The sequence below is a fragment of the Vulpes lagopus genome, chromosome 6, assembly GCF_018345385.1.
Source record: "Vulpes lagopus strain Blue_001 chromosome 6, ASM1834538v1, whole genome shotgun sequence".
Classification (NCBI taxonomy): Eukaryota; Metazoa; Chordata; class Mammalia; order Carnivora; family Canidae; genus Vulpes; species Vulpes lagopus.
In genome coordinates, this window is record NC_054829.1 from 10,424,615 (window position 1) to 10,446,518 (window position 21,904).

The 21,904-nt window shown below is 51.6% G+C and overlaps 1 long non-coding RNA gene across 1 annotated transcript; it reads left to right on the forward strand.

The window, feature by feature from the left end:
• Positions 1 to 2,801: 2,801 nt before the first annotated feature.
• On the forward strand, positions 2,802 to 12,634 carry LOC121492805. Its single transcript, XR_005988297.1, has 3 exons — positions 2,802 to 3,460; positions 7,210 to 7,924; positions 11,972 to 12,634. It is a non-coding gene; the product is annotated as an uncharacterized LOC121492805 (long non-coding RNA).
• The last annotated feature ends 9,270 nt before the right edge of the window (positions 12,635 to 21,904 follow it).

Genomic DNA, 21,904 nt, shown 5'->3' on the forward strand with positions numbered 1-21,904 from the left:
ATTCTAGAAGGCGGCTCCCCATCGATAGAATGATACAGAACTTGTGTGGTTTTTAATGGGAAAGATTTTTTTTTAAGATTTATTTATTTATTTGAGAGAGAGAGAAAGTGCGGTGAGGAGAGGCCGAGGCAGATGGAGAGGGGGAATCTCAAGCAGACTCCCCTGCTGAGCACAGAGCCCAACTTGGGACACAATCTCACGCACGACCCTGAGATCATGAGCTGAGATCACGACCTGAGCCAAAACCGAGCCCAACGCTCAACCAACAGCTCCACCCAGGCGCCCCAGTGGGAAAGCTTTTCCAAAACGAAATGGAGGAAGCAGCCAAGCACCTGGAATGAGCTGTTTGCTCAGTTGCACAGAAGCTTTAGATCCATCAGAGGAAGATTCTGGAGTTCTTGCTTTGGGTTCTCCCTTCCTCCCATCTTCCCCTCAGCACGCCGGTGGTGGCAGGGGTGGTGCTCACCCTCTGTGCTCCTCTGTTTAAGAATGCCACCGCAGGCACCGAGTGGCTTCTGCTCTCTGCTCTGAGAGTCGCAGATCATGGCCTCCTGGCAGTGTCAGGGGAGTGGGAACCTGCCAATACGGATCCAGAAGCAACAGCGCTCCGGGACTTCCGAGGCAGCCTCTGACTCAGCTTGGCATCGGAGAAGGCTGGTGTCTTTCCCTCCCAAGTAGCATTTTGGTGCTTCGGTCAACTCTCTACCAACCCCATCCTGTCCACGCCCTAGGAGTGCGACTCTGCACTGGCCTGTGACTTGCTTCCAAATAGGCTGTGGTGGATGTGACAGTGTCAGCTCTGACCCTAGACCTCGAGAGGTCTTGGGTGCTTTGGCTACCTCTCAGACCACTCTCAGCACCCTCCGGCCTGCATGCCACAGGCATATAGGTGACCCTGTGCAGCAGAGAATCCCCAGACACTTGTCCAGAAATCAGCCAACAGAACAGCCCAGCCAACATACGCATAGCCTGAGGAGAAATAATAATGGTTGTTTCAAGCTCCTAAATTGGGGATATTTTATGCCACCATAGCTAATTAACTCAGGTATATTTTCTTTTTCTAAGATTTCCCCCCCTTGGTTTCTCTGCATGGCTATGATTATATGTATTGGGGCATATAACTGGGTAGCCAGGAATTTTCCATTTAGCTTTACATTCTACATTTTTTGTATAATCATCATTTTAATAATTGTTTAATAATACATGTTTACAACTAGGGGGTGAGCAAACCATGACCTGAGGGGCAAATCCAGCCTGTCACCTGTTCTTACTAATAAAGTTATATCGGAACACAGCCTTGCTCATTAATTTATACACCGTCTACGGCTGCTTTTGAACTACGACAGGGGATTGAGTAGTTGCAACAGAGACCATATGGTTCCATGAGCTAAAAATATTTACTATCCGGCCCTTTTCAGAAAATATTTGCCAGCCCCTGTTTTAAACATGCTTTTGCCAAATTCTTTTCAAAACAATCATCACGGAAGAACTTCCTATATCCAGGACAGCACTCAGTGTTTGTTTTTTGTTTTAATCTTTGCACATTTTTAAAAAAGATTTATTTATTTATTCATGGGAGACATAGAGAGAGGCAGAGACACAGGCAGAGGGAGAAGCAGGTTCCATGCAGGGAGCCCCATGTGGGACTTGATCCTGGGACCCCAGGATCACATCCTGAGCCGAAGGCAGACACTCAACTGCTGAGCCCCGGGGTGTCCCTCTTTGCACATTTTAAAGATAAGAAACCTAGTATCTTGTTTTGATTTGGGTGTCTTAGATTACTAGTAAACCTGAGTATTTTTTCCACGTTTTATTTACTTCCTGGATTGTTTCTTTTGTGAATTCCCTATTCTCACTCATCTGCCGGAGGATAGTTCAGTTGTTTTGTTTACCAATTTATGTAAGCTCCTTATGTAATTAAAATAATGATTTTTAAAAGCCCAAAGACCAGATACTAGCCAATCAATCAATCAATCAATAAAGCATTAATCCACCTCTGTCGTAGGTGTCATAAATCCTGAAAACCTTTGCAGAGGCATTTCTGTGGTGTAGTCAGGTGACTTTGTGCAATGCCCTCAAACTCCTGAACTCAGTTTCCTCATCTGCAAGACAAAAACAGAGTAATTTTTCCATGGTGTTCTGGAAACAGTGAAAGCTGAAAAGCACTCAAGAAGAGAGAGGTGTTGTTGCTATCATTACTGCCCACGCAAACAAGCCAGTGGAAGACAAAGCATGGAAAAAGCGTCCTGCCTGACTTTAAGGATGACATGGAGCCACGTGCGTGGCCCCAAAGCCAAAGTCAGGATTCTCTGAATTACGAGTGAGGAAAAAGCCCAGGTCAAACAGGCGTAAGCAGAGGAGGAAATCTGTCGGCTTTCGGTAACTGTAAAGTGCACGGTTGCAGGTACAGCCAGATCCAGGAGTCCAGACAATCATGAGCACTCGCCTACTTTCTCTCCATCTCTCGAGTCTGCAATCCTCTGGTTTGCTTTGTTTTCAGGAAGGCTCTCCCCTGAGGATGCCCACAGATCCTGGCTCGCACTCAAGCAGCCCAGTGACCCCAGCACAAAGAGCAGACTTCCTATTCAGTGCTTCTAGGAAAAGTTCCAAGGCCAGACTCCAAACCAGCCGGGGTCACGTGTCCTTCTGGAGCCCAAACCCTGTGACCGGGGTGTGGCACCAGCTGATGGGCTAGGCCTGGTGGATGGAATCTCTGCCTGAGAATGGGCGAGGCTGGGACCTGAGGGAAAGGAGGAGCTGACGCCAGACCGAGGGGGCGAGGGGTTGTGAGTATGGACAGACACATCTCTGCAGGTGCCCGAGGGTCCGCACGGGGAGCCAGGGGGGCCAAGCAATGAAGGGGACACTGCTTCAGGCAGACCACTTCCCTGTTTATCTGTTCTGTAGACTGAGCTTGCTGTAAGATTGTGTTTGGGGACCAGCTGCTGCTGCTAAGTGAGTTTGGGCTTTCTTGATGCAGAAGGAAGCATATCCAGAGAAAAGGAAGGGGAGCTGCCCCATCCTGCGTTTTGCCAGTGGCCATTGAGGAACCAGCAGCAAGACGACTCCGAGGAAGTGAGCATCACACTCTCAGAATGAGCATTTATTAGGCATCTACTGTGTGCTGGACCTGGGATTACAGCAAGAACAAGACACAGACCTATCCCAGGGGGCTCACATTCAAACTGGGCAGACAGCAACACGGAAATAAGTATATACTGTCCTGCCTTATGGGGTAGTCCGGTGGGAAACCGCACGGGAAAATGTGAGAGGGTTAGGGGACACTTTAGCGAAGACGGCCCGGGAGGGCATCTTTGAGGAAGTGACATTGAGCTGAGATCCTTGAGAAGGAAACTCAAGAAAGGAGCATCCTGGCAGAGGGAGTAGCAGATGCAAAGGCCCCAGCATGGGACAGTGCTCTGTGTCTTGGAGGAACAGATGCCGGCAGCTTTGGAGCATAGTAAGTAAGGGGGAGAGCAGATAAGGGTGAGCAAGGGGCCAGGTGATCAGGATTTTATGGGCTGTGGCAAGGAGGTCAGAGCACTGGTCCGGTACAGGGAGGAGGTAGCCCAGGAAGAGGGAGCAAGCTGGTTCTATGAGGCCAGAGCAAGGCCTGGCTCACTGGTAGCAGTGACCAACGATAGGAAGACAGCTCCAATTCCAGCTCACTGAGACTTTTTTTTTTTTTTACAATTTATTATTTTTTTAAAGATTTATTTATTTATTTATTTATTTGTGGAGACACAGAGAGAGAGAGGGGCAGAGACACAGGCAGAGGGAGAAGCAGGCTCCATGCAGGGAGCCCAACGTGGGACTCGATCCCGGGTCTCCAGGATCACGCCCTGGGCCAAAGGCAGGTGCCAAACCGCTGAGCCACCCAGGCTGCCCTCACTGAGACTTTTCCAGCAGTCAGTGCTGTCCTACCCTGGAATGGGTGTCCTGAAGGTAGTAAGCTCTCTGTCCCCAGAGGTATGCAACCAGGATACAATGACGGAACAGGCTAGAATGCTGGGAGCAGAGGGCTCGGTGAGAACGGCAGAGGAAAACAGAACCAAACATGATAATAATGCTTAACAAAGTTTACAGTGGCAAAGGACCCACTTAAAACATTTTAGCAGCAGCCTGCTGTGATCAGAGCAATCTCTGGAAATGATTTATTTACATATAAAAATGAGACATTTCCCAACAGCCTCGAGACAGCCCCTGGGGTGAGGTTCTCATTGGACAGCGCCTCCCCCGGGGCCAGGATGCTCGCCCGGAGTCGCCTCCAGCCTCGGCAGGGGGCTGATTGCCTCTCCAAGGGGAGGCGGGGGCGCCTGCCCTGCCAACATTCCAGAGAGTTACTTCTCCAAAATAACCTCACAGAAGCATTTAAATGTGCGACTGAGCATGAAGTACAGTCAACAATTTTATTCCAAGAATGCAAATGAATCCCCAAGGGGCCGGGAAGAGGTGAAACGCCCTGGTCCGGAAGCACTTTTTTTTTTTTTTAAGGTTTGAGTAGGGCAGAGCAAATTCCACCCCCTCCAGCCAGAATTGGGGAAACTGAGGCTCCAGTGTTGCCTCGAGGTCACAGAGCCAGGAAAAGGCAGAGTGGGCTGGATCGTGGCTGCCAGATGCTTTCTACCCTGCATAGAATTACCCCATTAGGTCTCTATTCCTGCGCACTGAGCACACCTCCCCGCCCCCCGATGCAGGCAAGTAGCCCCGGAAGGACAGGTGATCAGTCATTCTGTGGAAGGGAATCGCTCAGTGAACTTCCGCTGAGTCCACGCTGGTCACCGGTGACCAGGGGGAGGGGTGGCCAGTGCTCTCAGCGGCCTCTGCTGGGACCTCCTCTGGATGCTGCAGTCTGGCCTGGGTCCCTCCTCTCCCGAGGCTCCTCCTGGACCCCCTCAAGGGCCTGCCTGTGTCCCTGACCTAGTACTAATTAGCCTGGGGACACAACGGGGCACCGGAGGTGGGGGTGCTCGGCTTCCCTTTCTCTGCTGGAGCAAACTGCCTGGTTCCTCATTCCCTGGGGAATTATAACTCACTTTAAACAAGAAGGCGGATGGCTTTGTGGCTGCCTCCCCCAGCCTAGCAGTTTAGCACCACCTGACTTCCAATTAACATCATCAAGTTTCCCCTGACACCCGCCTCCTTCCAGATGCAAAAAAAGTTTGCTCAAGGGCAAGGCACATTTTTGCACATCCGTCAGCCATTGATTGAATACACATTGATTACCACCCACTTGAGGCCAGGTCCTATATGATAATGGTTAGCGCTCGTGGCCAGCCAGTCTGGGGGTGGGGGCGTGACACCCCTACTACAGACCAGGAGACCAGGCTCTGGGGGAGGCTCAGTAACCAGTGCAAGGCTGCCTGCCCTGGGAGCCCTGGAGATAAGGTTTAACCCAAGACTGATCTCAGAGCCTGGCTGCAGCAGGGATATCAGGGCTCTTGGGGTTAGAAGATCTATGAGAAGCAGCTGATAAGGGTCACCGAGCTCTACAAAAGTCAACCGTCTCTGTTACTGGAGGTGCAGGTGAAGAGGTGCTGAGTTACACAGGTCACATCCCTCTAGAGCTTAGAGAATGACATGGAAGCGATGCGGTGGCCCCATGGACTCCACCATAAGACAGGCAGAGGTATCATGCCCCGGGGGTTACAGGAAGCACAGTTCCTGCCAGCAGAGGGAACCCAGGAAGGCTGCGTGGAGAAGGGGGCTTAGGCTGGCCTGTTAAGATGGGGGAATTTCAGTGGGAACAATTCCTGCCTAATCCTAATGTGCAGAGAAGGGGTTCCGGGCTGGCACTGTCTTCCGGCCTTCGCCGTTTCCATGGGCAGAGCCTGCCACCCTCCCTGGTGGCCCTGAGGTCAATCCCCCAGCCGTTGCTGGTCCTACCCCAGAGCCCTCCAGCGGCTGTGGGCCTGAGGACACACAGAGTGCCGGGGCTCTGCTCTTTCCCCGAGTGCAGCTTAGTTACTCCCCTCTTCTCCGCCGCTCTGAATGGAGTGTGAGCCTCCTGAGAGCAAGGACAGGTCTCTCCCTGTACTGCAGGTGTCCCGTGGCCTTTGCACCGTCACTCCTCCTCCTTCCTGCTAGACACCCACCCCCGCCACGTGGCACCGACAAAAACCCCTTATGACCCTGAATCCAAACCAAAGGGTTCTGGGGTTGGAACAAGTCCCATCTTCCCTCCAGAGCTCCTGGAAGGATCAGGCGGGATGATTCGGGTTGGAGCCCTTCTGAAAAGTACAGAGCCCTCTCAGACTCTCTATACATGCACACACAGGAAATGGGGTTTTTTTTGGGAGGGGGGGGTTGGGGGAGAGGGGCAGAGGGAGAGAGAATCTTTTTTTTTTTTTTTTAGAGTTTTTTTTTTTTTTTTTTTTTTTTATGATAGTCATAGAGAGAGAGGCAGAGACACAGGCGGAGGGAGAAGCAGGCTCCATGCACCGGGAGCCCGATGTGGGATTCGATCCCGGGTCTCCAGGATCGCGCCCTGGGCCAAAGGCAGGCGCCAAACCGCTGCGCCACCCAGGGATCCCGGGAGAGAGAATCTTAAACCAGCTCCATACCCAGCAAGGAGCCCAGAGCCCAGCTGGGGCTCTATCTCACGACCTGAGCCAAAATCAAGAGTCAGACCCTTAAGGCTCTGAGCCTCCAGGTGCCCCAGGAAATGTTTGTTTTAATGAACTTTAAAATACTGGAATCCTTTGCTTGCTCTTTGCCTACGGAAAGTTTGGTTTTGCCAAATCCCCTAGAGCATGAGCTCTTGAATTAACCATCTGTTCGCTAAAAAACTGATGATTAATTATCAATCAGATAGCCCCGATTAAGTGTCATCTACGTGTGCCATGGCCTGGAGGGGAATGCAGCCCTGCCCCCTTTGAGGAGCTCACAATCTCAAGGGGACGGGGCAGCTGGCCCTGGGGTCAGAGAAGAGGCAGTCACTCGGCCTGAGGGTGGCGGAAGGCAGCTGGGGGCCAGGACATCCAGGCTGGGTCTTAAAGGAAGAGTAGGAGACACCAGGGAGGAAGAGAAGACGAGGGACAGCTTGAGCAAAGCTTGGAGGAGCAGGAGCGCGGGCGGGGCTCTCAGGAGCCCGGGCTTCCCTTCCTCACTTGTACGGAGCCTTTTCCCTTTGTAATATTTGTCAGCCAAATAAGTGCATATATTATCATATCGAATTTTCTATTCAGGATTTTGTTTCTTTCCTTAAAGGAATTCCCCAGGCTATGTTTCCAGCCCCACCGCGTTCCTAGAAATGCGTGTGGATCCACCCTGCACAGAAACCTCGTGTCATACCAGGAAGCTGGGCTTGGGTCTCAGACTTGGCATATCCAGAATGAAACCCTCCGTGCACCCTCCAGATCTCTAACCAGCCCCTCCCCGTGCAGTAAATGTGAGCTCAGGCCAGACCTCGGGGTCATCCAGGTGCTCAGGCCAGACCTCGGGGTCATCTCTGTGCCCCCTCCCACCCTATTGTCAACCTCTAGGAAGTCTTGTCTGTTCTGTGTTCCAGAACTGCCCGGTCCATCTACCCTGAGCATCCCCCCAGCTCTCCACCACACCCGTACATCCACACTGCTTCCTCCAGGATCTGAGCCACCTGGATTTTTCTCCTGAGCTCCTGCCATGGCCTCTGTAGCCACTGCCTATTTCCTTTCCTGCCTCTGGCTCAGATTCTGTTTATGACTAAGCCATTCATCAAAAAGCCAAAGCACCAGCCACCCAGCCACATGGCTTCTCCCCCACCTCCACCTGCCTGTCCCCCAGCACTGGCCCCAGAACAGAGGACACCTGGCTACCTCCCCCCAGAGTCCTGCACCGCACCTGTTTCAGAAGAGGAACTTCTCAGCAGACTCATCACCCTCATCCACACCAGAGAGAGAACCACCTCCTCCCCGCCCTGCCTGTTGTCCAGACGTGAAATAAGGTAATGGGTATAAACTTGTTTATTCAAGTTGTACAAATATAAGAGATCAAGATCCAAAAACATTTATGAGGGCTGCTGAACACAAACACGTTGGCATAAGCCCTCTGCTGGCAGCAGCCAGGTGGGTGGCAACAGTCAAATAAACCACTTTGCTGTTGTGTTCAACATTTCTGAGCCCACAATTTGCCAGGCCAGGTGCCAGACCAGCTATGGGGGACCCACGACGAGGAAGGCAGAGTCCCCACTCTCGGGTGGCAGGACAGAGTTTGCAGACACAGAGGCGGAAGGGGCCGGCTCTAAATATATCACAAAGTCGAAGGAGCAACGCTTCTGCGTGATCAAAGCCCCCTAAGGAGCATAAGTGACTCATCCTGGCCATCTGCACTTGCCTGCCACCTCCTTCACACTGCTTCCACCCCGGCTGCCCCATATTTAACCTGAGGAGATGGGGAAGCAGTCCAGGATTGGTGGTGGGAGTGCACGCGTCCCCATGCCCCCCCCCCCCCCAGGTCCTCTGGGATCCCAAGGAGCTCTGGCATCCTGCCTTCAGGCGCTGCTCCTCCCGGCCCCTCTCTCTGTGCCTGCTGGGACGGGTTGGTGGCCCCAGCTGGAATGCCTTCCTCACTTCACTGCCCCTCCTGACCCCCCCACTGAGCTCCACCTCCTCTTTTGCAAAACTCATCCTCAAGTTGGCCATCGCTTGGCTCCTAGTGGGCGGGCTGGGCTTCCTCTGGTCCTCCTGTGAGCATTCTGTCAAAAATCATAATTTCTCGATTTGCTTGTCAACTCATGCCCAGGACAAACACAGGGGAAAGGCCTAACTCACCCCTGGGTCTCCAATACCAAACAGATCCTGGCATGTAGTAGGTGCTCAGTGAACATTTCATGAAGGGATGAATGGGTGGGGAAGCATCCCTGCCGGCTCTCTGTGGGTGAGGCCGTCCTCATCTCCTCATCTTCTTACCACATTCCTCTAAGGCTGGGAACTATGTTTCCCAGATTCCTCTGTCATGGGTTAAATTGTGTCCCTCCCCCCAAACCTGTATGTTGAAGTCCTAACCCCTAATATCTCAGAAGGTGACCTTATGTGGGATTAGGAGCCTTACAGATGTAATTACTTAGGATGAGGTCATGCTGGACCAGAGGAGGCCCCAATCTAATATGACCAATGTCCTTCTAAAAAGGGGACATTTGGGCACAGACATGCACTCAGGGAGAACACATCGTGAAGACAAAGACAGGGATCGAGGTGATGCTTCTACAGCCAAGGATGCCAGAGATTGCCTGCAAACCCCCAGCAGCTCGGGGAGAGGCCTGGAGCGTGTTCTTCACTCCCATCCCCTCACCCCAGCCTCAGAAGGAACGAGCCCCATCGTCGACACCTTGATCTTGGACTTCTGGCCTCCAAGACTGTGGGACAATGCATTTCTTTTGGTTAAGCTGCCAGCCTGGTGCTGTTCCTACAGCCCAGAGAACTGAGGCAGCTTCTGGTTGGGGCTTGCCAGTGTCACCAGCTCTCTTACAACTGGGAGGTACAGTCACTCTTGGGAGGCCGTGGAGGTTGGGGCCAACCACTCCCTTAGATGCAGGGCTTCTCTGACCACCGCATGAGCACTGTATGTGGAGACCCCCGCACCTAGTCGTTCCCCTGCTCTGGGGCCTTTGGACTGAGGTTTGGTGACTGTGTCTCTGGGCCTCCAGAGGCCCCAGCTCTCCCCAGGCTCTGCAAACCTCCCCTCCTCCACTGCAGCCCTGTTCCCAAGCCACTTGGCAGTAGCTGTTTTCCTGACCAAATGCAGACTGATCCAAACTTCAGGATGCCGTGACGTGGGCACTGTTGCTGGGCCAGATTCCTGCCAGATGCCACCCTCACTCCCTAAGGTGATGCAGTCTGCATCAAAAAGTCAATGAACGGGCCACCAGGAGTGTTTGCTCATGGTGACAGTCATGGTGACAGGCATACTGATGGATGAGTTTTCATCTCTCAGCTGTTACTGTGACCCCCGGTCATGCCGACCCGAGAGAGCCCCCTTTCCGGGGCGACCCCGTCACTCACCCAGCAGAAGCAGGTGCTACGTCCCGAAACCACCCTGTCTGCTGCCTGCAAAGCTGGAAGGGCTGAGAGAGCTTTCCTAGGAATGCGTGGGGACCAGCCACAGATGCCACGTGGGCTCGAGGGTGGCACGTGCCACGACCTCCCCTCAGATTGCAAGCACACTCTGCCACTCACCCTGATTGGTCCTGGAAGAAGCTTCCAAGAACCAAGCCATCAGGCGTGTCCCTGGTGAGGAAGGACCTGTTTTAGCAGATACCTCAAAAGCCTAGAAACTCAGAAAGAGCCTAATGAATCCAAAGCTCCCAAGGGATCCTCAGACTCTTAAGCGTCCACACTGGTCTTTGGCCTCCCTTCTACCATCTGCACGTCCCTCTACCTGCAGGGCATCCCAGAACCTGGCCCCCAAACACTGTATTCCTCCCCTTCCTCCACACTCCTGCACTCATGTTTCTGATCACCCTGTTAATCTATAGGCCAAGAGGCAATAGTACCAACCCCCACTTCGTAAAGGGGAAACGGAGCCCCAGAGCGGCTAAGCATCACACAGGGAGTAGGTGGTGAAGTTGAGGGTGGGCTTCTACTTCCAACATCAGAGCAGGAATTTTCAAGCTTTAAAGAGGGGGTAACTCATGCTCAAAATGCAGATTCCTGGGCCCTGCACCCAGTGGTTTTGATTCAGCGGCTCTGGCTGAGCCTCTGGCTGAACCTCAAGAACAAACACTCCAAGGCCTTATTCCGGTTAAGCCCCCTTTATTGTGATGGCTCAAATCCCAAGTCCTCCACTCACCAACCATAAGACACTGGATGTGACATTTAACCTCTTCTGGTCCTGATCTTCTCCTCTGTAAAATGGGGAGCATGTTGGGACCTGCTTCAGAGCTGTTATGAATTTGAAATGAGTTCATATACAGAAAATACTCGGAACAATGCCTACATGGTAAGCCTTTGACAGCTATTAAGCTGTCTTTATTATTACAACCATTCATGTGGTTGTTATTACGGTGTTATTATTTTCAGGGGTGCCTGCCTTGTCTATACAATAAAATTCTAAACTTCTGAAGTATGCAGAGCTTAGCGCAGGCTGGAATATGCAGAGGATAATAAATACTCATTGAATGTGTAAATTAATCATTAAATGCACAAGTAATCACATCTTGTGATTAATATATGAGGGAATAAACCATAATGATCAGAGCAACAACATTAAATAATAGTATTATTGATCACTTGTTGATCACTTAATACATGCCACAATTCCGTTTCTCATTGCAATGAGAAAATCGAAACATAAAGAACTTTAGCAATTTGTTCATGTTCTTGAGCTACTGAGTACTTGACCTGGTATTTTACTCCAAATTTTCTAGCTCAAGAACCCGCGCTCTTCTTTTTTATTTTTTAAGATTTTGTTTCCTCTGAAAGAGAAAGCAGGGTAGAGGGGCAGAGGGAGCCAGAGACAAGTAGACTCCCCGCTGAGTGGGGAGCCCGACTCAGGGCCCAATACCACGACCCTGAGATCGTGACCTGAGCTGAAACCAAGAATTGGACACTCACCTGAATGAGCCACCCGGGAACCCCGAACTCATGCTTTTCTTAACCACAGCACTGTGTTGGTTTTCTCTTATTAAACCAGAAAAAGTTGCTAGCTAGCAGTTAGTGGAAAAGTTGCTAGAAGTTGCTTGCTAGCCTTTCCAGGGGAGTAACTGAATCTTGTTCAACTTTATTTACCTAGTGCCAGGCAAAGTACTTAAGATAAAGTAGACACTCAAGGAGATGAGTATTTGGTGTTTTTGCATGGACGGATGGGAGGATGGATAGGTAGGATGATGAGTGGATGGATAAGTGGAGGGAGCAGATGGATGAATGAATAAGTTTCCAATTAGATGGGTGGCTAAGTAGATGTGTGTGGGCAAATAAGAGTATGAGTAAGTTGAAGGATGGGCATGTGGCTGAGTAGGTGGCGTGAAAGAGTACCCTCTTCATTTATTCCACAGAGTGACACTCAAAGATCCCTGAGACAGGGATATGTGGGCAACAGATGTGCATTTGGAGATGAAAGAGACTGAGAAATCATTGCTGGCAGAGCTGTTCCTGGAAGGGAGATGAAGGCGAGAAGACACATCTGGGTTACTGGAAGAGGCGGCCCCTCATTCAACATCTTTAGCCTAGGAGGGCCCAGGGCTCCGCACTGAAGGCATTAATTGGATTTCATTAAAGTGAAATAGATTTCCTAGCCCGGGAAGAGCTGGTCCATTAATTTCACACATGCTCTACTGGAAGAAGCCATGAGGAGGGACGGGCAGCCGCAGCCTACCGAGGCTGAGATCGGAGCTGGGAACATGGCAGTTTGGTGCAGTGCTTGGGCTCTGAGCACCTGTTCCGTGCCAGTGCTGAGGCTGGACATTGGGTGAGCAATGATGAAGCAGATGCAAGCACTGCCCCCAGTAACTCCATCTCGGAGGAGGCAACCGCACGAGGCAGGGCATACACAGTGACAGGGCGCTGGACAGGGAAAGCAGCATAGAATGTCTGACCTATGCTTCTGGGGGTCCTGGCAGCTGGGTGGTGTTCTTCCTTGAATAGATGGCTTTGGTCCTCCATCAGTGTAATGTAGCCACTTTCTCCTGCCAGTCATGACCCAGGAGGTCAAGAGTGGAGCTGGCATGGCTGCCATAAGATTCAAGGGACTGTAGCTTGCATGAAGGTTATATGCCTGAAGTGCTGATTATATAATTCAAAAGGAGAAAAGAATGGGGGGGGTGTGGAGATGATGGGGGTGCTGGCATTCACCTAATTGTTTAAAAATACTAACTGAACACTGTGTGCCGGATGTATTCCGCATACTAGACATTCAGTGGAGAAGACTGACATGGTGCTAGAGCTAAGGAGAGTGGTCTGGGCTGGAATTTTAATTGGGGGAAATTTGAACTATAAAAGGTGGTTAATGCCCAGGTCTGGAAGAGGTCGCCACGGGAGAGAGTAGGGAACGGGTCATCTTAGTTTTTTCTCCCTCTCAGAGCAAGAATCCCTTCTGCAGTATCACTGGCAGGTGGCTACCCAGCTCCTGCTTGCATGTTCCAATGACAGGGAGCTTACTGCCACCCAAGTGGTTCCTGCCTGCTTCTGGAAGTTCTGGTCGTTAGTAAATTCTTTTGTATGTGGGCTAAAACCTTCCTTCTGGTTGTACTCCCTTGTTCCGGTTCTGTCTTCTGGAGACCAACTCCATCTGGTCAGCTCCACTGCCATGACCTGCTGGAATCAACAGATCTGGTTCACCACATCTTCCTTCTTTTCTGATAGCAGGGCTCCAGGTTTCTTCCGAGGGTACCCCGTCTTCCCCACTGCCATCTACTATCTCAGGAAGAGACAAAGTCTTATTTTAACTTCTGAACTGTGACCTTAGCGACAAGAAGAGGGGACACTTAAAAATAAGAGACATACCCTCTGTACCTTTGTTAAACACCCCCTGTTCCTTCTGCCACTCTTAGCTGCCTAAGGAGCTGCTCCAGCTTGTTTTGTCTCTGGCTGGGGGTCTCTGTGCTGGAGGTCATCACATGAGACCAGTGGCTGTGCCAGGGACCCCAGATGGCAGCCCTGCCATCCACCTCAGCCCTTCCGGGTTGTCCCTCATCTTATATAAATTCTTCATAAGAACACTGGGGGGACCAACTGGGGGGTTCTTCCTTGAATAGATGGCTTTGGTCCTCCATCAGTGTAATGTAGCCACTTTCTCCTGCCAGTCATGACCCTGAGGGCTTCATGCCAGCCAAACCAGGCACTCTCCTGCTTCCTCTCCTCGTCTGATCTGACCCAGCAGGGGAAAGACTCAGACTCTCTGAGTTCTCTGTCAATCCTACTGTGCATAAAGGACTGTCCCAGCAAGACTGGGTTGTCCACACCCTGCAGATTCCAAAGAGGAGTCTGAGAGAAACTAAGTCCTGGACTATTCGTCCTGACTGGAGTGCCTTTGGGCCATGCCAGAGAGTCCACACAAACAATAAGACTTATAATGGGAGAGGGTGGGGGTGGGGAGCTTTGGGCCACATGTATCAGTCTGATCTCTGGAGGAGCTGGAGACCCAGTAAGGTCAGCCATGGTGTGGTCAGCCATGGTGTGGTCAGCCATGCCTACATGCTGACCTGGATACTGAGACTCAGGTGAGCTTCTCTGGCTGTCACACATCATTGCCACACAAATCAGTCAGTCTGTAAGACACCACTGAGAAAGGCACATGGAAGCTGGTGCACAGTGTCTCCAGGACTGCGCCTTATGCATCTTCACCCCTTGCTGATTCTAATCTGTGTCCTTTCACTGTTATAAACCATAACCGTGAGTACAATAGCTCTCTGAGTCCTGCTAGTCCTTCCAGCAAATCATCAAACCTAAGCATAGCCTCAGGGCTCTCGAACACACTTGCTCTCACAGAATCCATCCTGTTTCAAGAGATGTGTGATCCCCTCCACCCCTGCAGACTGTAAGCTAGGATCCCAGGTGTCCAGGTTTCACCCCAATTTCCTACCATCCGCGCTGTCACTTGTTCCATGAGCTGGATACAGCAGGCAAGGCTCTAGGTTACCATATCCTTCCCTAGATTGCCTTCTGATTTTTGCTTGACAAATTACAAACCTGGGTTTCTCAGGCCAGTGTTGCAGACGAGGGACAACACACTCAAACATGACAGTCCCATTGCAGACCATTGTTGACATTCTGTCTGGGACAATGATGTCATTTACAGGTCTCAAGGACCACTCCTTGGCCCTAGGAAATCCACAATGAGCTAAGCTGTGCAAGATCAGCAGGGCCCTGGAAGCCCCTACCACCATCCCCAGTAAATAAAGTCCCATCTACTCACTACTGACAGCTGCCTCCCTTCACCTCACCGCCCTGATCCCTGGGAAAGTCAAGGAGGGCTTCTCTCAGGAGCCTGTCAAGGCCCTGACGCTCTAAGTGCCACTTTCACTCACATCCCAGGCTACAGAGGGCTTGAGGTGACCGTGACCAAATTAACCTGGTGGCCCCTGGATACCACCAAGAGAAAGGCCAGATCACTACTCTGCAGGATAGAAAGGGTGCAGAATCTTCCTAAGAGCTATTTTCCTTGGCAAGATGTTAAGAAAATGGAAAACAGCCAAGTCTGAGAGCAAAGAAAATCCTATTTGGTGACTTCATAGCTGGGCCTGAGCCTGGCCAGGCCCCACCACAGACCTGCCGGAAAGGACAACTGTCTTCATAACCCATGGCTGTGATGTGGCCATCTCTTCCCTTGCCCTACTCCCATGACCCCTCCCCACCTGCCCCTAACTCCTCAGTCTGATGGCTGGTCTCAGAAGGCCTTGTCTACCTGAGGTTGTTGGAGGCCTGGGGATAAGAGAGGGAGAAATCCAGGTCCTTTTTTTCTGTTTTTAATTTTTCTGGATGGGTGCATGGCTCCGACTCTAAAAGCAAGACTAGAATCCAAGTCTTTGGTGCATTTTGGTTTTTGAAATGCTTTTTCAATCATTAGCCCACCAGTCCTCATGATGATCCTAGAAACTTGGCAGGACAGGGATTATCCCCACCCCCCACACACCCCCACACACCCCCAATCCTTTTCAAGACAAGAAACAGAATCAGAGAGATCGTGTGGCTGAGAGGACAGAGGTGCTCTAGAATCTGGGTGTCTTCGTGGTGGACACAGTCACCCAGCTATGTTGGCTCCAGGAGGAAGGGAGCTGTGTGGGAAGACTAGTGACAGCCCACCAGAGCGTGGCTCTGGGTTCCCCTGCCGTGCAGCTTTTGTTCACACTGTCCTCTCTGCCAGGAACCTTCTCCCTGGCTCCTGGTCTTCCTGGAGAGCCCCACCTAAATGTTACCCTCTTGACAACAATTTCATGATACTTGTGGACCAGCCAGATGACGTGATCCCCTGGGCAATCGCAGCTCCTGGAACGACTTTATCACCCTGGTTGTCACTCTGGGTTTGCCATAGACCTTCCTCATTGGATCCTAAGCTCCTTGGGGACACAGGCTCCGTCTGTCGTCCCTGCAGCCCCAGCCCCTAGCACAGGGCCTGTCCCAGAGGACACATATTCTTTAATGTTTATTGGCTGAGTGAACGAATGAATTGATCCATCAAATCAAGCTGCCATCCTATATATTTATTATCCACAAAGCAGCTTTACCCTTTTCTTTTGATTTTCTTAATGCCTTTATTTTTGCTCAAGAAGCACATGATTATATTTTTTGCTGTAAGTCATTCAAGCACTACAGAGAAATCTCAGCTTCCCCCACCCACACATCCCTGCCCCTCCCTATCACCCTCTGCCCCCTTCATTCCAGTCCTTCCCCCAAAGGGAGCCCAGGCCCATCAGCAATTGGGGGGGGCCTCTTAACAGGCATGGACAGACACTTAAAACTACCCATGGAAACATTAGGCTTTGTATTGGGGGATCTTTTAACACAAGTGATTTTTCCATTCTGCAGTTCACTCCACAACTTCTTGCTTTAACCACAGGCTGCTGGATTTTGGACTTCTCCCCTTGTCAGTCTCAGAGAGCTCTGTAGATCTTGTTAGTTGCTGATCTATGATTTGTTTATCTAGACTCTTCTTGATGGGCACTGATGGTACCGGTCAGATAATTCCCCTTTGCAGGCGAGCACTTTCCAGATCCCTGCTGGAGCCCCAGGGAAACTCCGGGCTCCTTCTAGACAATGTGCACAGCAGCAGCCTACTCCCTGGCCACACCGCTGGCCTGAGGATGCTCCAAATCTTCCAGTGCCTGAGACCAAAGGCCTTGCGTCCAGCACTTGTCTGAGCTTTGTTACCAATTCCACAGCAACCAAGTCACTGCTTCAACAGCATGCCTCCTCTCCCAGGGGAGACTCACTTCATGGTAGGTGAACGGGGCTTGCAGTCTGACCTTCCTGGTTTGGGAGCTTTGGGGACCTTGGGGTATAAGCCTCAGATTCCTCTTCTCCAGATCAGGACCGGCAGCCCTTGCCTCCAGGGCTCCTGGAATGGCTATGGGCCTGGTACAGAGCCAGCTCTTTGCAGACGCTCAGGACCGTTGCTACTAGTAGGTCCACCTTGAGCCCCCTCCTCGTCAGCCCCTCTCACTCCACCATGTGTCCTCATTTTGCCCCTCCTGATGGCAGGTCACAGTTGAGGAACAGTTTTCTGGTATGTTTAAAAATATGAACTTGGTGTTTCCTTATGTAAGACAGGACTGGAAATTCACCTGCTGCCAACGTTGCTGATGGTCAGTGTTCCAGAAGCCAAAATCATTTGTATCAGGGCCAGCTCCTTCTTTGCAGCTCCTCCTGGCACAACAGAGTCGAGGTTGGGAGAAAAGAAGACAGATCAGCAAAAGACCTGCCAGGGCCGAGGTGCCCAGCCTCCAACGCAGTGTGGGGGTCACCAGACCCGGGCAGGGTGAGCCTGCGAAGCCTGAGGGGCTCTGGTGTCACCTGTGGTGCTGTCCTGCCCAGAGCCACACAGCAAAGAGGGCCAGAGCCAGGAGGAGGGTGAGGGAAATGGTGTGTCCCTGGGAAAGGCACCCCCCCCCCCAAACCTCCAGAGGAGGCCATGGGAGCCACAGGATGGTCGAAAGGTGGACTTCCCTGGCTGACTTGAATTTCACTTATTTCCTGTGTGATGTTGGGCAAGTCACTCACCCTCTCTGGGTTTTCTCATCCATGAAATGGGAACCGGGCTGCTCTCTCTGTATAGCAAGTGTAAAAGTTCTTGATGACATCTCAGGTCTGAAGCATTGGGCACACGCCAGGCCTTCTTCTTAGGACCCCCTCGGAGAGCAGAAACTGGTAACAGCTTGCTCAAGAGGCCAAGAGAGAGGAAGGAGGCCACAGGCCCGAGCTAAGGAGAGGAGTCACAGGGCATGTGGACGGGAGAGACAGGGAGAAAAAGTGGGGACAGGAAGAAACAGTAGTGATGCGCTTTCAAAAGCCCAGGTCCCCCTCCTCTCCTCCGTGTAGTTACTTCGTATCAGTCCTCAGCCTGTGGGTGGCCCGGGCTGATCTCTGGCAGTGCCCGGGAAGCCAGTGGGGCTCAGGCACATGCCCCAGTCCTGCGGCAGGCTGGCCTCGCACCACCCCCTCACTGCCTGCACCTGCCACCCAGGACTTGGAAGCACCCCCAGCATCTGCGGCTTGGTGACCCTCTGGCTCCCGGCTTCTGCTGCTGGAAAAGCGCCCTCACTGCACCTCAGTCTGATCCACAAAGCTCACCATTTGCTCCCCATCCCCCCAGCACCCCAGCTCCTGGGAAAGGCCAAGGAGTCCCCACCCTCCTGGGACCTCAGGCCAAGGCTGACCCAGGACAAAGCAGTAAAGAGAGAGACAGAGACAGACAGAGACAGAGAACTCAAGTCAGCTAGAGGAGAAGGGGAGAAAACCTCCCTGGGTCCTCCGTTTTTGTTTTTTTGTTTTTTGTTTTTTTTTGGTTTTTTTTGGAGGAAAAACTAAACCTTATTTATTTTTTAAAACTGAACCACTAGGAAAATAGATCACAGCCTTGAAACACCAAACGCAGGCTATATTATCATTTCAAGTAGTAAGTTGGTAAAAAGACCGTAAGGTCTTTATCAAAATGAAAAGGTGCTAGAGCTGGGGCAGGAACGCTGCTTGCTGCAGAGGCCCCGGGCAAAGGTGGCATTTGGTAATGGGGTGGGGGGGAAGGTTGCCCCTCTTCTGCTTTAAAGGAATCACAGCCCACCCTTGAGTTGCCTACTTTTTCTCCTTTGACCTTCCTGTCGCCAAGTGATTGTCTGAACAGGACTCTGTTATTTCAGGGGGCAAAATAAGCAATATTGAGTTTAGGTTTTCATCCCATTCTGTTCTATCAAAACCAGGTTTTTCCAAAGCCAGTACTTAATAACTCTCTTAATTAAGAAGACAACAGTTCCTCCTTCAGTGTTCATTCCTGGCTTGCCAACACAGACGGACAGACACATCATTACCGGGAGGGCGAGGACTCAGGAAGGGAGACGGAGACTCAGGGACACAGAGAGAGGAGAGAGAGAGAGAGAGAGAGAGAGAGAGAGAGAGAGAGAGGAGAGCTGGGTAGACAAACAGGGAGCAGGGCCAAGACATAGAGCAGAACTCTAAGATTATTCCGCAGGATGTTAGCAGGTGTCTGTGGGGGACGAATTGACCCTTGTAGTCAAACCAGTCAGGTGGAAAGCACGGAGTAAAACAGGGACGAGAGAGGTGGTTTTCTGCAGGCCGGTTGGTGCTGTTGACAAGCAAATGTAGGTGTGAACGTCCAGGATTCACAGCAGGGGTTCCCAGCTTCTGTCACCACCGCCCGCCGCAGCCACCAAAGACCAGCCCAGGAAAACCTGGCACTTTGAGATATGCTGACAGAGAGATTCGGAGGCCAACAGGGACACAGAGACAAGGGCTCAGAGATGAAGGGAGAGGCAGACAAGCCCCCAAGAGCAGACATAAGGAGGGCTGGGGCACACAGAGAGCCCAGAGGCACACTGAGTGAGGGAGAACTTAATGCAAAGGGAGGACAGAGACAGGAACAGGCGGCAGGACGCAGGGACAGGGCCAGAACCGCAGGCCCAAAGAGAACGGATTGGCAGTGCTGATGTGGGAAGCAAAGGCAAAAGGAAAATTATTATGTTTCCTCACTACCTACAGCCCGCTGACAAGTCCTTGAAGCAGGCAGAGTGACCTTCCTCTAGGGACTCAACTGCCTGGATGTTGACGCTTTGCTAAGAGCAAGAGGCAATCTTAGCCCGACCCCCAGGACCCTGTAGGTCTCCTTCAGCATATAAAGATTCCTTTGTGGGGGCCCTGGGTGGCTCGGTGGTTGAGCATCTGCCTTCAGCTCAGGACGTGACCCCGGGGTCCTGGGATTGAGTCCCGCATCAGGCTCCCTGCGTGGAGCCTGCTTCTCCCTCTGCCTGTGTCTCTGTCTCTCTCTGTGTGTCTCTCATGAATAAACAAGTAAAATCTTAAAAAAAAAATTCCTTTGGAAACTTCCTTTATCTCAATTCCCTCCCCCTCCTCCCTCCCCAAGATTCATGTTGGCAATCACCCTCCAAGCATATGACCCACCGATCTACATCTGGAGGATCTCGTGATTGAGGGTTTACTAAATAAACGCCCTTTCCCAACAAAAGCTAGCCCTCTTGGGATCCTGGGAGCCTTGTTGCCAAAATCCCTGGGAGGGTTCCGCTCTCCCTGACCCCCTCCCTCCTTGAAAGTACAGGATGGGCCACTCCTCATGACCCCAGTGCAGCTCTTTCTGCCCACCCGTCCCGTCCCCTACTTCAATAAAACCACCTTGCTGCACCAAAGCCGTCTCAATTCTCTCTTGGTGGTCAGCTTTGGACTCTAAACGTCTGTCCTACATGGGTGCCACCCTGAAACCCAAGCCAGAAACCTCTTGCTCAAGAGTGAAACCTCTTGGGGAAGTGTCGAGTCCAGCAGATGGGCCTCCTCCCACACTGGGTCCGTACGCCTCCCTCCCCAGGCTCAGCAGAGTGTGCCAACCCCAAAGGACACGTTCCTTAACCCACAGCAACACAGAACCAGTGACCCTCTGAGGAAGGCCTGGAAAGGACACCAGGCAGCAGCCCAAGGCCCTGGAAGGAGCCCCGTTCTGCTGCTCTCTGCTTCCAGAAAACCGAGACGATGCATCACTCATTGCCACCATGGCCCCGGCTTGGCTTCCAGAGGGCAAGGCTGACATTAATCCCCAAGAGTTAACTGAACTGTTTCTAAATGATTTGCCTTTAATTTTCTGGTTTTGCAGGGGCTTTTGGGTCAGGAGATCCAGCGAGCCACTTCAGAGCCTCACATCCCAGGTGTTAGTGCTGACTCAACCCAGGGCCGCAGCTCCCTCTAATCCCTGGGATTCCTGCCTCTTCTGAAGAGTGAGTGGTCCTAGGGGACTTCTCCGGGCACACTCATGTCCCTGCCATGGCAGATCTATTTGTATCCTTGTTCCAGGCAAGATGTACCAGAAGGCTCAGTCTGAGACTTCATTGCTGCCTGGGAGGGTGATAGCTCACGGTGGTCACACCGTTGCCCCTTCTCCTCATGGGGTCTTCCCAAAGCCCAGAATGAGTGACTTCTCCCCTGCTCAAATGCCTTTTACGGCTCCCACCTGCCACACTGTCCACCTGATCATGCTCAGCTCTGGGGATATGTTCCAACAGACTTCTCTGCCCTGATGGTTCTCTTACACACCCTGAGGCCGGTGTCCCCTGTGCTCTCACAGGATCTCTGGATCTTTCTTCTGCACTGGCTTCCCACAGTGTGTTAGGGGGTGATTTGTGTATGCCCCAGAATTCACATGTTAAAGTGCTAAATCCCAGGACCTCAGAATGTGATCTTATTTGGAGAGGAGTCTTTATAGACAAATACGGTAAAAGGAGGTCACTGGGGTGGGCCAATCATCCCAATGGAAAGGAAAACTTTGGACAGAGACAGGTACAGAGGGAAGACACAGGAAGGAGATGACATTCCACAAGGGGAATGGAACCAACCTATCCAGAATCTTGAGTTTGGACTTTTGGCCTCCAGAACCTTGAGTCCATACACTTATGTTGTTAAGGCCACCAGTCCGTGATACTTTGTCAACAGCTGTAGGAAACTTGTACCTTCTGCTTGGCCAGCTCTGCCCTCTAACCCACAGCTGAACTATACCCTACTCTGCCCCTCACACTCAAGACCGGCTCACACTCAACGTCTTTCCCAACAAACTCTTGAAGTGACTCCCATGCACAGTGAGAGGCATATCTGGGTTGGGTCCTGTTGCTTTTTCTCTTTTCCTGAGCAAAGAGGACTCAAACAGGAATGATGTCCACCCTTCCACTCCATGGAGGCCACTCCCTGTCTGACAAGACCACCATAATGTGCTACAGGAACTTGAATGACTTAGCAAACTCAAAATCAAACTCACGATCTCCTTCCAT